This window comes from Oryctolagus cuniculus, chromosome 2 (genome assembly GCF_964237555.1).
Source record: "Oryctolagus cuniculus chromosome 2, mOryCun1.1, whole genome shotgun sequence".
Lineage (NCBI taxonomy): Eukaryota > Metazoa > Chordata > Mammalia > Lagomorpha > Leporidae > Oryctolagus > Oryctolagus cuniculus.
Genome location: NC_091433.1, coordinates 48567409 through 48582616, shown reverse-complemented (window position 1 = coordinate 48582616; position 15208 = coordinate 48567409). Strand labels below are relative to the sequence as shown.

The 15208-nt window shown below is 39.5% G+C and overlaps 1 pseudogene; it reads left to right on the top strand.

The window, feature by feature from the left end:
* The first annotated feature begins 12864 nt into the window (after nucleotides 1-12864).
* LOC127487224 (large ribosomal subunit protein mL42 pseudogene) lies at nucleotides 12865-13839 on the top strand (annotated as a pseudogene).
* Nucleotides 13840-15208: the final 1369 nt, after the last annotated feature.

Here is a 15208-nt window from a genome sequence, read left to right as displayed (position 1 = left end):
GGCCTTGTCTAAATAAGATAAGAGTCGGTGAACTCAAAAGGCTTCCATAGCCTTGGGAACTCATGACAAGAGCCTAGAGTGATTACTGACGCCATAAACAAGAGTGTCAATTGTTAAGTCAACAACAGGAGTCACTGTGCACTTATTCCTCATGTAGGATCTCTGTCCTCAATGTGTTGTCCAATGTGAATTAATGCTATAACTAGTACTCAAACAGTATTTTACACTTTATGTTCTGTGTGGGTGCAAACTGTTGAAATCTTTACTGAATATATACTAAATTGATTTTCTGTATATAAAGATAATTGAAAATGAATCTTGATGTGAATATAATGGGAGAGGAAGCGGGAGATGGGAGGGTTGTGGGTGGGAGGGAAGTTATGGGGGAGAAAAAGCCATTGTAAACCATAAGCTGTACTTTGGAAATTTATATTTACTAAATAAAAGTTAGAAAAATATTTGAAAGTACTCAAAAATTAAATAACTAGGGTTTCTACAACTCAGATGTTAACATTTTGGCAAATGCACTCCTGGTTATTTTTCTTCTTTTGTGAATTTTCAAAGAAGTTGTAGAAATTTCATTTAAAAATTGATAACAGCTTATGTGTCTAAAATTTGACAAATTAATTTACTTTTGTAAGAGCGGAAGCTCTTTTGCAGAAGACAAACCAAAGTGTCTTATGAGGTTTTTGTTTATGAAGCATCATCTTATGATTTTTTGGAAAACTACAGTGCTTATTTAAATTCAAATACTTCTGGATGAAATATTAACTGTAATAGGTTTGTGCAGTGTAGAGTTTAAAGAATTGATTATTTTGTGAGTTAGCAAGGATGAATTAGGTTGTGCTGTAGTAACTAACACCCAAATGTTGGTACTTGCAGATGACAAAGATTTATTTTTGGTGTTTACTGCATAGGCAATGAAGGTTGGCTAGTGTCTGTTTCACACAGTCACTCAGGAACCCAGTCTGTCAGAGGCACCACTATGTAGGAAATTGGTGGCTCAAGTGTTCAGAAAGGCAAGAGAACTAGATGTTGGTGAGCACTGGTAATATCTACCATTTTTTTTTTTTTTGTTTAGAAAGAGAATATAGAGAACTGTATTGAAAAAACTTTTTTAAAGATTTATTTATTGATTTGAAAGGCAGAGTTACAGAGAGAGAAGGAGGAAGAGTGGGAGGAATGGGGAGAGAGAGAGAATATCTCCCATCTGCTGGTTTAATTGCTAAATGGCACAATTGCTGAGGTTGAGCAAGGTGGAAGCCAAGAGCCAGAAGCTTCTTCTAGATCTCTCACATATGGCAGGGACCTAAACACTTGGACCATCTTCTGCTGCTTTCCCAGGTGCATTAGGAGGGAGCTGAATCAGAAGTGGAGCAGATGGGACTTGAACTGGTACCCTTTTGGGATGGTGGTATTGCAGGCTGCAGCTTAATCTGCTATGCCACAATGCCAGCCCCTATTGTTTGTTCTTATAGGGCAGTGTGTGTGTGTGTGTGTGTGTGTGTGTGACCAAACTCACCCATGGAGGATGGAGAATAGGGATAATACCCCCCTTTTAAGGGCATCTGCTTATCAATCCTCATTTCATCTGCTGCCATAATTCCTCTCTGCTGTGTGCCTTAGCACATTCATGGGTTCTGGGGATTAGGATGTGGATGTCTTTGGGGACCATGATTTTGCCTACCAAAATGGATTACTGATTCAGATAAAAAACTTGATTGGATCTAGAATTTGGTCCTGATTTACTCTGGGATTGCTGTGAGTACAATTAATTTGCCCCCTGTGTTTCAATATTCAACCTCTAATCTGGTGGTGAGGGGCGACTAATTGAAATAAAAATGGTAAGTTGTTTTAAGATGGTTCAATATCAAAAGCAAGCAAAGACCATGATTATCTCACACAGAGGCAGTATAATGTGAAGGCTGAAAGTGTGGATTTTGAAAGCAGGGCACCTGAGTTCAAGCTCCTATTTTGCTGACCATGTGCAATCTTGAATGAGCTACCTAATCTCCATGTGCTTCAGTTTTTTCATCTGTAAAATGGAAATGGTGATGATAGTACCTAAATTGTCATGAGGACCAAACAAGTTGATTCTGGGCACATAGTAAGCACTCAGTCAATGTTATTTGGTATTGCAGATATGCCTAGTTATTGGCAAAAAGAACTGATGGTAAGAATTCAGGAACTGTCATTTTCTTGGGATAAGAGGTCATTCATGGCAAAGTGAAAATTGTAGAAAGGCTTTGGGAGTCCTATACATAAAGGAGCGGCCAGGCAGGAGCTGCATCCAGGTGACTGTGGACTGGTGGGCTTCGTGGTAAAGAGCAGGCTCCTTGGTCTGGCATTCAAGGCTTCTCTCTCTCTCTCTCTCTCTCTCTCTCTCTCTCTCTCTCTTCCCCATCTTGTGGGAAGTCCTTCCCTCAAACATTCTGTCATTGTTCAATGATTCTCTCCTCTGACTACTCTTTCACACCTCTTTTCGAAGAACATCTCTTTAATGAAGCCTTTATGATGTCTCCATACCGAAAAGATATTTACTCCCCTGAATTCCTGTAATGCCTCACCAGTGCAGCTCTTACATTGTCGTTAATTCTGTGTGTCTTTCCTTCCTTCATGGAGGTAGGTTACCTAGTGTTCTTGTCTTCTTTTTGTCTTTCATGGCACATGGCACATATGAAAGTTCTGTTGAGCAATGGTTGGTGAAGGAGGGTGTAGGAGTGTATCAAGTCTACAAAAGATGTCTCCATGCTTTAATGAGTAAAGTCTCTCTTCTCTGATTATGTGCACTTCCCTTGCTCTAATAATGGTCCCCAACTCAAGTGAAAAACAGAAATCTTTCTTGAAACATAAAAAGTACAATTGTCCCTCAGTATCCACAGAGAACTGGTTCCAGAACATGTCCCTTCTTTCTGACAAGTATATCTCCTTTCCTGAGCCCTCTTCTTAGAATCAGAAAGGACTAGAGCTGAGGGAGCAAGAATGGTGCCATGTTCTTAGTGTGTAAATGAATACAGTGTGCAAGCAAAGGCCAAGGAAAGAGAGCGATTTGATTTCTGTGACAAACAGGGGTTACACAGTTAGCTCAACTGAGTACTGTGGAAACAAAGAAAGTAATGCAGATGGGGGAAAGGAAATTATTTAGGGTGTCAGCATTGTGGCGCAATGGGTAAAGTCACTGCCTGCAATGCTGGCATACCAGGAAAAGCACCTAGCTCCTGGCTTCGGATCAGCGCGATGCGCCGGCTGTGGCGGCCATTGGAGGGTGAACCAATGGCAAAGGAAGACCTTTCTCTCTGTCTCTCTCTCTCTCACTGTCCACTCTGCCTGTCAAAAAAAAAAAAAAAATCTCTCTTTGCTCTCTCTTTCTCACTCTAACTCTGTCAAATAAATAAATATTTTTTGAAAATAAGAAAGATATGATTAGGTATTTTGCAGCATACTTTTTTGAGGTTAAGAGGAATGGTTGCTTGTTCTGGAAGTCCTATTACATTTGAGTAAAATAGATTTGGAAGAGCTACCAGCTCACACATACAAATGCTGAAGTTCTGTGGAATTAGATGAACAGAGTATATTCCCTTCAGGCATTAGGGGAACATACTTAAGATGCAGCACCCTGGAGCACTGGCACTAGAAAGGACTTCAAACATCATCTGATCTCACTTTCCAGGTCAGGAAGCTCAATCCAAAAGACCACTACACTGTTAGGACAGAGCCCAGATCTCTCCACTCTCCTGAGCTGCCACCATGTTTAGTTTGGAGGAGTGTCATGAAGTTATTGTTCAGCAGTTAGTTTATCTGTTCAGTTCTGTTTAATACAAGTTGGCATTAAAGTTTCATTTCTTTTTGTACACTAGTGTTCATGGTAGCATTATTCACAGTAGCAAAAAGGTGGAAACAGTGCAAATGCCTGGTAACAGATGGGTGGGTAAACCAAATGTGGTATGTATACAATGGAATGTTATTCAGCCTTAAAAAAGAAAGAAACATGATGTTAAGTGTTACAACATGGATGGACTTTGAATATATGCTAAGTAAAATAAGCCAGATATAAAAGGATGGACGCCATATAATTCTACTTATATGAGGTACCTAGAACAGGCAGATTCAAAAACAGGAAGGAGAGTGGAGGTTACCAGGAACTAGGGAGGTAGTAGAGGGAATTTAATGTTTAACAGGTACAAAGTTTCAGTTTGAAGTGATGAAAATATCCAGAAGAAGATAGTGGTGATGGTTGTGCGATGATGTGAATGTTGAACGCTATACTTTTTTATTTTATTTTTTACAGATTTTTAAAATTTATTTGTGAGGCCCAGTTACAGACAGAGAGAGGGAGAGACAGAGAAAGGGATCTTCCATCTGTTGGTTCACACCCCAGATGGCTACAACGACCAGAGCTGTGCTGATCCAAAGCCAGGAAACAGGAGCTTCTTCCAGGTCTCCCATGTAGGTGCAGGGGCCCAAGGACTTGGGCCATCTTTCACTGCTTTACCAGGCCCTAAACAGGGAGCTGGATCAGAAATGGAGCAGCCGGGACTGGAACCGGTGCCCATCTGGAATGCTGGTGCTGCAAGCAGAGGCTTAACCTACTATGTCACAGCACTGGCCCCTGAATGCTGTACTTGGAAATAAATTTTATGTCACATCAAACCAGTTGAAACTTTCTAAAAAGTTTCAGAAGACAGGATAGGGAACTGACATGAGCTGAATGCAATGTCCATGAAAAATTGACCACATGGTAAAACATGGGCTTCAATTTCTCTTTCTAAGGCTACCATTGCCCAAAAGGATACTCCAAAGATCAAACCATCAAGATGCAAAAATGCACTGAACTCATACAATATACCCAACTGTCTGTATACAATAAAAGGGATGGGATCATATAGAAGGTGGGAGAGATGGCTTGGAGCCAGGCTGAGTGAGTATCCTGGCTCCAATATATATAAACTCTTGTAGAAGTTATTTCCCCTCTCTGTATTTAATTTCCTCATCTATAAAACCTAGATAATATTAGTACCTACCTTATAATTTGTTATAAAGATGAAATGAGTCGGCATTATAAAGCATTGGAAACAGTGCCTGGCAGTGCAAGTTGGTGTATTGTCTGGATTCCATATTATGAGGGATGTGGAATTAGGCCTGCTTTTCAGGAACTTGTTTCTTACTAGGGAAAATAATGACTAAGACTGAGAAACTATTAAAAATACCATGAAACAATAGCCAGAGTGAAAATAAGAAGGATCAAGCACTTAATACTTCATAGAGTTCTTTCATGGACATAGGTATGTTTAATGTTTTCAACATATCCAAAAATTCTAGTATTCAAGTATTTTACATTGTAGAAAACAGAGACTCAGAATACTTGCCTTGCCCAAGGATTAACAGTGTGTAAGTAGTACAAAGAATAAAATTTCTAGTCTAAATCTCTTATTTTGTGAAAGTGTGACCTGAAAACACCTTGAATAAGAAAAGGATAATAAGGCCGACACAGTGGCTCAATAGGCTAATCCTCTGCCTGCGGCGCTGGCACCCTGGGTTCTAGTCCTGGTTGCCCCTCTTCCTGCCCAGCTTTCTGCTGTGGCCCGGGAAGGCAGTGGAGGATAGGCCAAGTCCTTGAGCCCTGCACCCACATGGGAGACCAGGAGAAGCACCTGGCTCCTGGCTCCTGGCTTCAGATCAGCGCGGTGCGCCGGTCGCAGCGGCCATTGCGGGGTGAACCAACGGAAAAGGAAGACCTTTATCTCTGTCTCTCTCTGTCTCTCTGTCTCTCTCTCTCTCTCACTGTCCACTCTGCCTGTCAAAATAAAAAGAGGATAATGAGAAAAGCATCTTGGGCTGGTATGAGAATTTCAGTGTGAATAATTTTTTAGAGTTGTGCAGTGTACAACTTGTGTGGGCAGACAAGACAGCTCTGCCAGCAGGGAGAATGACACGGGCAGGAATGAAGGATTTGTCTTTGTAGTACATTTGGTGGAGTAGGAAGTTCAGTATGATAATAGTTCTACTGTTTTAATGTTTGCATTCTGTTGCTGGATGCTGAGAGTTCATGCAGTAGAAGGAGCTCTGGGTAGGAAATCTGTGTTCCTACTCTTGACTTGTCCCCCCCTGCCCAAACACTGTCAGTGGTGTGCCCCTGGTTAAGTCACATCTACATTCTGGACCTCAACTAGTCCATCTGTAGACCAAAAGTAGTGAGCTGGGTGACTCTAACATATTTTTATGTCTATTAAGAAGCCAAAGATGGCTTCATCACATGGCTCTCTCTGCCTCCCTCACTGAAAGACTGCAGGACTAGAGAAGAGCTCCTTTCATAGTTTTCTGTGTCCGCTGAATACAGCCACCCCTTAAGAGGGATCTGGACTCTCTAAAGAACTAGTCTCTAACGTATATGAGGGTCTTCCGAAATTTTGTGGAAAATGCCCATCATGAAAAACAATCTATGCATGCATTTCAAAATAGTTTTTGCACAAAAATAAGCATCGTCATTCCATTGTTCTAGGAAAATTTGCAGTGCTCTCATGTCAGGGGAGGCAGTGTAAAAATGAGATCCTTTTGGCATTTTTATGTTTAAAACCAGGAGGGTACAGAGATGGCTTTTTTTGTTCTGAGTAGTCACTGTATCTCCTTTCTTTCCCCTACATGAAGCGACAGACTCAAATATTTTATATTTTTCTTAACCCATCATTTCTTCCAGAGCTCAAAATTCTCTGCTGACGTTATTTCCCAGGCTTGCTTTGGCATTGAAAAGTGTAGGAATCTATTCACATTTACTCTGTAGTCCTCACAGCATTTTACAGCCAGGGAGTGTGTCTGGTTGCATGGCATGCATCAAACATGTGGAGAACTGAGCTGTTTGTCATCATCTCACAAGAAGGGAAACTGAGGCAAATAATGGGAGAGTGACTCAATTAATGTGCAACATAAAGGCCAGGTATGCCGGCAGAATTTAAGCCATCTGTGTGACAGTCCTCTCTATTATCCATGTGAGGCTGATGGACGTCCCATGTGTGGGGAGCGACGTTCAGGCATTGCCAGGGCCAGCAGATGGGTCTGGAAGCCAAGTAGAAGAAAGGCGTTTTGCTCTCCACATGTAATCGGCATTTACCTCCATTTGCTTACAACAAGAAACATTAAACAATTTTCCACATTTCCTCTAAATGAATGGGACTCCACAGGAAAACCCTAAAGGGAAGTGTTTGAGAAATCGGTGGCAGAGGAATTTAACTATGAGGAGAGTGAGCCAGTTCATTCTGTTTGCTTATTAATAGGTTCTGTGTCGCCAGCTCCAGGGGGAACGGCCCCTTGAATAGCTGGCGGGGAAAAGCATTCAAGGGCTCAGCTTGATGAAAATAGGGAATAACGGGAAGGGAAAAGAAGGGAAATAACTTCAGAAAAGATTGGAAAGCTTGTGCTCTGGAATGAAAACAAGCTGCTGCTAATTTGACTGTCTAAGTTACTGCTGTGGTTGGTGTGGGGTGGATCACATGGAAAGCTGGATCTTCTTATATGCCTCATTTGCAGTTTAAACGTACTATTTGTGCTATATCTCATTCTTTGAGATAAGGCTGCATTGAAAGTCTAGCATGTCTTAAAAGGCAGTCTACTAAAGCTGGGTGTGTATGAAGCCTGGCGAGAGTTGGGGTTAACGCTCATGGTGAATGCCTAAGTAGGAAAGAAGCAAACGTTTCTTCTTATGAGGCCTTTTCTAGAAGTGACCATAACCATGACCAAGGTTATTCTCCTCAAGGAGCGCTCATTTGGTCATCTGGTCAACAACAGTTTCTTTATGCCTCTGCTTTGCTAGGGACATAAAACCAGTTAAGTTATGCACCCTGTTTTCAAAGATGCTGGTTGGGAGGAGAGAAAAGAAACAGATGATCACAAAACAAAATGCTGTGTTGTGTAGTGCACAGATTTATATAGGGTTTCAAGGATGCGGTACCCACATCATGCTGGGTAAGGTAGAGAGAGCAGGGCACAGGAACAGTTGCCCGGGGAACAGGACTCCTGAAGGTGAATTAGGAATAAATTAGCAGGTTTTTCTTCTCTGTGACCCCTTGAAATTGTCTTAAATTTACCTATGTGTTACATACATCTGCTATATCTGGAGAGGAAAAATAAGTCTCATCAAGATTTTGAGAGACCTAAGATATTCTAGTTCCCCAATTAATTACTTAGATAAACTGCATAGTACTTTCAAATATGGTACCAATGTCCCACCAATAGATATCCTGTTTCTTCATATGTGTGTGTGCATATATTTGCATATATGTATATATGAAACTACAGCAAACATCTATGTAATCTTTATGCACATACAAGTTATTTTCTTGAAGTCTTAGAAGTTATTGCTTCATCAAAGGATATAAACATTTTGAAAATCTTAGCTACACATTGCCAAAGTTTTATCTCCAAATTTGCACAGGTTCATCAGGGTGGGGAAGGGAAATGGGACTATCATCTCCCTGAACTCTTTCCAATGCTATTTTGATGCCTTTTAAGGAATATTTTAAATATAACGTGGTATGGAAAAAATAGACACTTATGGACTTATTTACTCAGATTTAATAGATGATACCAATTTTTCATAGTGTTTCCAAACTTCTAAAGAAGGAATAGTGTGTGTGATAGATACAGCAGAAGCTCACTCCTCATTTCTCCACTCCATTCATTCACTGGTCTCCTTCCCCTATGAAAGTAAAGAGTCGCTGGCTTGATTTTTGTTAGCTCTAACCTTTAAGTTTCTGAAGGTATAAGCATCCAGATATGGTTGGTAAGGAATATTTTCCAATACTTGCTGGATATACTCAAATTTTAGGTTCTTGATAGCAAGACAGGATTGTCACTGTTTGCAAGGTTTTTCCTGAGTTGTAAAGTTTCTCCCCATGCTTTTCTTCTAGTATTCTTCTACTCAATCTTAACTGTCACATTCAGGCAGGCAGAAAATGCAAGGACACTTTTTTCCTTGTATTTGTAGCTTAATACAGTTTTTAAGTGATTTTTATAATTTGCCACTCACAGAGCTTTCCAGCAACATATGATAATATTTGTGCTTTAAAATGTATATTAATGGATCATATTAAACATAGTTATTAAACATAGTTATTGTAAGTTTCTTTAAGCACATATTTATACTACTTCTTTTTTTTTTTCTTTTTCCGTCTTCTCATATCGTTTCTTGAACTGAAGAATTAATGTTAGGTCCCCCCTTTACCACTACTTGTTTATAAATTATACAAATAATCTATTTCATTTTTTAGAAGCTACCCTTAAAATACTTTAACAGCTTAGGAGTAGGCATTTAGCCTAGCAATTAAGATGCATGTGTCCCATCTGGGACAGAATACCTGGGTTTGATTCTTGGCTCTGGCTGCTGACTCCATCTTCCTGCCAATATGGATCCTTTGAGGCAGCAGTGATGGCTCCAGTATTTGGGATCCTGCCACCTTCGTGGGAGACCTGGATTGAGTTTCTAGCTCCTAACTTTGGCTCAACCCAGTCCCGACTGCTGTAGACATCTGGGGAGTAAGCCAGTGGGAGGGGGTGGGCTGTCTTCCTACTCTCTCTCTTGATTTTTCTATGTCTAAAATAGAGTTTTTAAAAATTAAAAAATATATTAATAGCTTTATTGAGATATAATGCACGTTATACAGTCCGATCCACTTAATGTGTATAATCCTGTGACTTTTAATATATTCACAGAGTGGTGTAACCATCACCACAATCTATGTTTACAACATTTTTATCACCCCAAAGGAAACTTCATAGCCATTATCAATCACTCTCCATTCTCCCTTCCCCTCTGCCTTTGGAAACCACTAATCTATTTTCTGTCCCTGTGGGCTTGTCTGTTCTGGACATTTCATACAAATGGAATCACACAATAAGTGTACTTTTGTGATTGACTTCTTTCACTTAACATAATGTTTTTATGATTCATACATGTTGTACCACATATCTATATTTTATTTCTTTTTATGGTTGGATAATAACTTGTTATATTGACAGGTTATATTTATTCGTCCATTCATCAGCTGATGAACATTTGGATTGTTTCCACTTTTTTGGCATTGTGAATAAAACTGCAAAGAACATTCAGACATACATTTTTATGTGGACCTATGTGTTCGAGTTCTTTCAGTATATACAGTATATACAGAGAAATAAATTTGCTATCTGATACGATCAGTCAATGTTTAATTTTTAGAAGAATTGAAAAACTGTTTTCCAATGTGATAGCACCATTTTATATCCCTGGCATCAATTAATGAAGATTCTAATTTCTCCACATTATCACTTTTACTTGTGATTATCTTTTTTTTTAAATATCTTTTTTTTAAAAAAAGATAATATCTGTCCTAGTGGATCTGAAGTAATATCTATTGTAGTCTTACTTTGCATTTCCCTAATGACTAATGATATTGATCATCTTTTCATGTGCCTTTTGGTCATTTCTTTATCTTTGGAAAAAATAAAGATTCAGATCTTTGGCCCATTTTCAAATTGGATTGTTTATCTTTTTATTCCTGTTGTGAGAGCTCTTTATAGCTTTTGGATATAAGTCCCATATCAGATATATGATTTATAATATTCTCTCCCCTTCTATGTATTTTTGATTTCTTGATGGCATCATTTGTAGCACAAAAATTTTACACTATGGTGTACTCCTATTTATCTATTTACCTCCTCTGTTACTTGTGCTTCTAGTAACATGTCCAAAGAGCCTTTACCAACTCAAGTTCACCCAGATCTACTACTGTGTTTCCATCTAAGAGTTTTTTCACTCAACATTTGTACCCATTATGTATTTTGAGTTAATTTTTGTGTGTTATATAAGGCAGGGTCCAAATTCATTTTTTTCCATGTGGATATTCAGTTCTGAATACCAACTATTGAATTTGACTTAAGAAAATCATAAGTTTATTATTATACTTACTTTCCTCAGAACATCAGTTCTCAGAGACCACTTTGATTGGTGATGGTCTTTATCTCTTTCACGGCGTCGAGGCTGGGAGTTGTGCCTCTGCCTTATTTTTGAGGTCCTGGCATTCTTATTGACAGTACATTCATATGTACATTACATCAGTGCTCACTTAGTGTCTTTGTTCATTACTGCTTTTGCCTCCTACTGATCCTTCATGGTTGCTCTTCTATCTTGATGAAGCACATCCTTCAGCTCCTATGACAGTGTTGTTGAGAAACTAGTACTCTATGTCTTTCTTAAAAGTCAGTAGTTGGCCCTCACTCCATGTGAATATTTAATTGGGTATCTCACTTTGAGGATATTCCATTGTCATCTAACTTTTAATATTGCTGCTGAAAGGTGAGTCTAATTATTTTTCTTTTAGATTGCTTTTAAGATTTTTTTTTACTTTATAATTTCACCATGAAATATTTCAGTGCAGATTTATTCTTCTTTGTCGTGCTTAGGATTCATTGTGTTATGTGAAAGGTAGAACTTCTTCAAGTCTCTATGTCTCTGTCCTAATGTCTCTATGTCCCTTCTCTTCTGTGACTTTTGAGGATCTATTCATGCTCCTCTCTTGCACTTCCACTTGTACACTAGATGTTACCCCTTCTTGACTACTCAATGACAAATTTCTATCAATCTCTTACATATAACTTTTCACCTCTATTCTGGATTATCCTATCATTATACAAGTTTTTCTTTTTATCTATTCCCTCTTTAAAAACACCACTCTTCCTTGACCTCAGATGCCTTCCATCTGGCACCCCATTCTCCTCTCTCCCTTTCCAGCAAAATTCCCTGAAGGGTTTGTCTGTAGTTCCCAATCTCCACAGCTCTTCCTTGCACACATTCTAATCAGCAGGGTACAAATGACCTCCAAGTTGTTATATCTAGGGGTCAGTTCTCGGTTTCCATCTTATTCAGTCCATCAACAGCATTTGGTCCAGATAATCATTGTTGCTAATTTAAAGATAACCTTCCCTGGATTTTCATAACATCACAATCTACTGATTTCCTACCTTGCTGGTCACTCCTTCTCAGTCTATTTGTTGATTCCTAGTCATTTCCTTGACCGTGACTTTGATGTGTCCTGGGATCTCTTGTCTTTGCTATTTGCATGAACTCGGGGTGGTGCTATTCAAACTCACACTCTCAAATAACCTTTATAACAGGATCTTCAAAGCTGCAGTCTGTGGGCCAAACCCAGCTTGCCACCATGAGCTAAAGATGGTTTTTACAGAAGAATACACAACACACATCATACATGACTTGCAAAACCGATGATAATTGCTACCTGGACCTTTACAGAAAAAAATTGGTTGTCCTCTAATCTATACCATGGTAATGATTCCCAAATTTATATGTGAGATCTGCCCTGAATTTCAGAGGAGTATACGCAACTGCTCACCAGGGGTCTCCACGTGAAAGTCTTATATCCACCTCAAACTTGAAACCACTCAAACACAGCCCACCTGCTCATGCTATGGTCTTGTCATAGACAATGGTAGCATGATCTTTCCAATTTTCTGTGTGCCAAATCCAAACATTATGACTGACTTCTCTGTTTCATTTGTGCCCAACCTTCATTTTCAGAAAATCATGTTTACTGTACTCGTGAGGAAATGGTCTTTCTACTTTCTACTTGTTGAATTATTTATTTAGTGGAGGATTAAATTTGTGATTATAATAAACTATAAAGTTTGTGACTATATATATATATATATATATATGGAGGACAATATGACATTTGACACTCAAAAGACTGGTTAGTTTTTAGGTAGAGGAGATATTCAGAGTGACCAATTATCCAATTTATATGGGGTTATTGGCACACAGAATTTTCAATACTAAAACCAGGATAAATTGGTCGCCCTATTTCCTGGCACACACTCTGCCTATCAATGAAGCTAACCCCTCCTGAGTAACTGGCATTGATCAAACTTGCTCATCTTTGTGATCTGGCCTGCACGTCTGCAGACATCCTCTTCCCCACCACTTTTACCTGTGAATTCCTCACCATTCTTCACAATATATTGTGTCCTTAGAAGCAGATTTTGAAAGTACTTTTCTTCAAAACATCTTTTCTTCCCACTTGATAAGCAACATCTTAAAACACCATGGCAGTGGCCGGCACCATGGCTCACTTGCTTAATCCTCCGCCTGCAGTGCTGGCATCCCATATGGGTGCTGGGTTCTAGTCCCGATTGCTCCTCTTCCAGTCCTACTCTCTGCTGTGGCCCGGGAGGGCAGTGGAGGATGGCCCAAATGCTTGGGCCCCTGCGCTCACATGGGAGACCAGGAAGAAGCACCTGGCTACTGGCTTTGGATCAGCACAGTGCCAGCTGTGGTGGCCATTTGGGGAGTGAACCAATGGAGGGAAGACCTTTCTCTCTGTCTCTCACTGTCTATAACTCTACCTGTCAAAACAAACAAACAAACAAACAAAAACCCCAAAAACCGACATGGCAGCAGTAACAGTGAAAAGGATGATATAAAAGAGAACTATCTTAAAACATTCACTCCAATCCAAAATGGAGCTTTATATGGTATTTGTCATAAATGTACACATCCTCCTCTTCCATCTGATGATAATTGTATAGTAGACCTATCTTTGACATTGGAAGGTGGGACAAAGGATGCTATCACCTTTCTGTGGACATTCCATATGAACATACAGATCCTATGCTTAATAATGAAGAAACACATGTTCAAGTGCTAAAAACCAGATTTGAAGAAAAAAGTAAACCCCCTGAGCAAGGACCCATGATAGAAAACTCAGCAGAATGTTCTTTACTACTAAGCACAGTTGCTATCATCATGGACATTATCACAGATGTTGTAAGAAACTGGATTCTATGGAGGACAGATGACACTGTGGTTCTTGGAATCAAAGAGGAATGTTATTCTGTACCTCATTTTCCATGAGGTGATATCTTCACCTGCTGACTCACAGCATTTCATTTGTTATTCCTCAGCCTGAAATGTTCTTCCCTGAGATATGTGCATGATCTACTCCTGGTATCTGTCAGCTCTTAACACATCGCATTTTTCTTTGTGCCCTTCATTACTGGCCTATTTAAAATTGCAAACTTTCTGGTAATTCCTATCCTTGTGTTCCATGTTTTTTTTTTTTTTCTACAGCAATGACCACCCCTGAACACATTATTGTAAGTTTTATCTTTAATGGCCATGCTTATTTATTCCCTCCCCTGTAAAATGGTTATCCATGACAGTCCTGGCTAGACATATCTCTAGCACATGCTGTTGTCAGGGTGGGTGTGTAATTTATTTTTACCAGTAGAATGTGAGCAAGTGAGAATATGCCACTTCACTTTGTCTTTTTGTAAGTTGACACATAATAATTGTACACATTTAAGGGGTACAATGTGATATTTAGGCACATCATATGATGTGCAATGATTAAACCAGGGTAATTAGCATATCCATCACCTCCAACATTGATCATTTTTTTGTATTGAAAACCTTAAAAATCCTCTTTAAGTTACTTTGAAATGCACAGTAGATTATTGTTCACCATAATCACTCTATGATGCTACAGAAAACTAGGACTTAAACCTTATGTCTAACTGAACTTTTGTACCTGAACAATCCTTCTCAGAGCCATGTTGTGGCATGGCAGGTAAAGCCACCACCTGAGATGCTGCCATCCCAAATTGGCCCTGGTTCATGTCCAGCTGCTTCACTTCCGACCCAGCTCCCTGCTATTGGCCTGGGAAAGCAGCAGAAGATGGCCCAAGTGTTTAGACCTTTGCCACCCATGTGGGAGACCTGGATGAAGCTCCTGGATCCAGGCTTCAGTTTGGTCCAGCACTGGCCATTGCAGCCATCTGGAGAGTGAAACAGCATATGGAATATCCTCTCTCTCTGTCTCTCTCTCTCTCTCTCTCTCTCTCCCTCCCTCTCTCTCTCTCTGTTACTCCCTCTCCCTCAGTAACTCCAACTTTAAAAATAAAAAAATTAGATCTTAGAAGCAAAACAAAACAAAACAAAACAGTTCTTCTCTGTCTCCCCGCTTTTTCCAGCTTCCTATAATCACTATTCTACTTTCTATATCTATGGATCAACTTTTAAAGAATTCCACATAGAAGTGAGAATATGTGGTTTTTGTCTTTCTTTGCCTGGATTGTTTCACATAACATAATGTTGTCCAGGCTCATCCATGTTGCCACAAATGACAGGATTTCATTTCTTACGGCTGAATAATATTCCATATTGCCT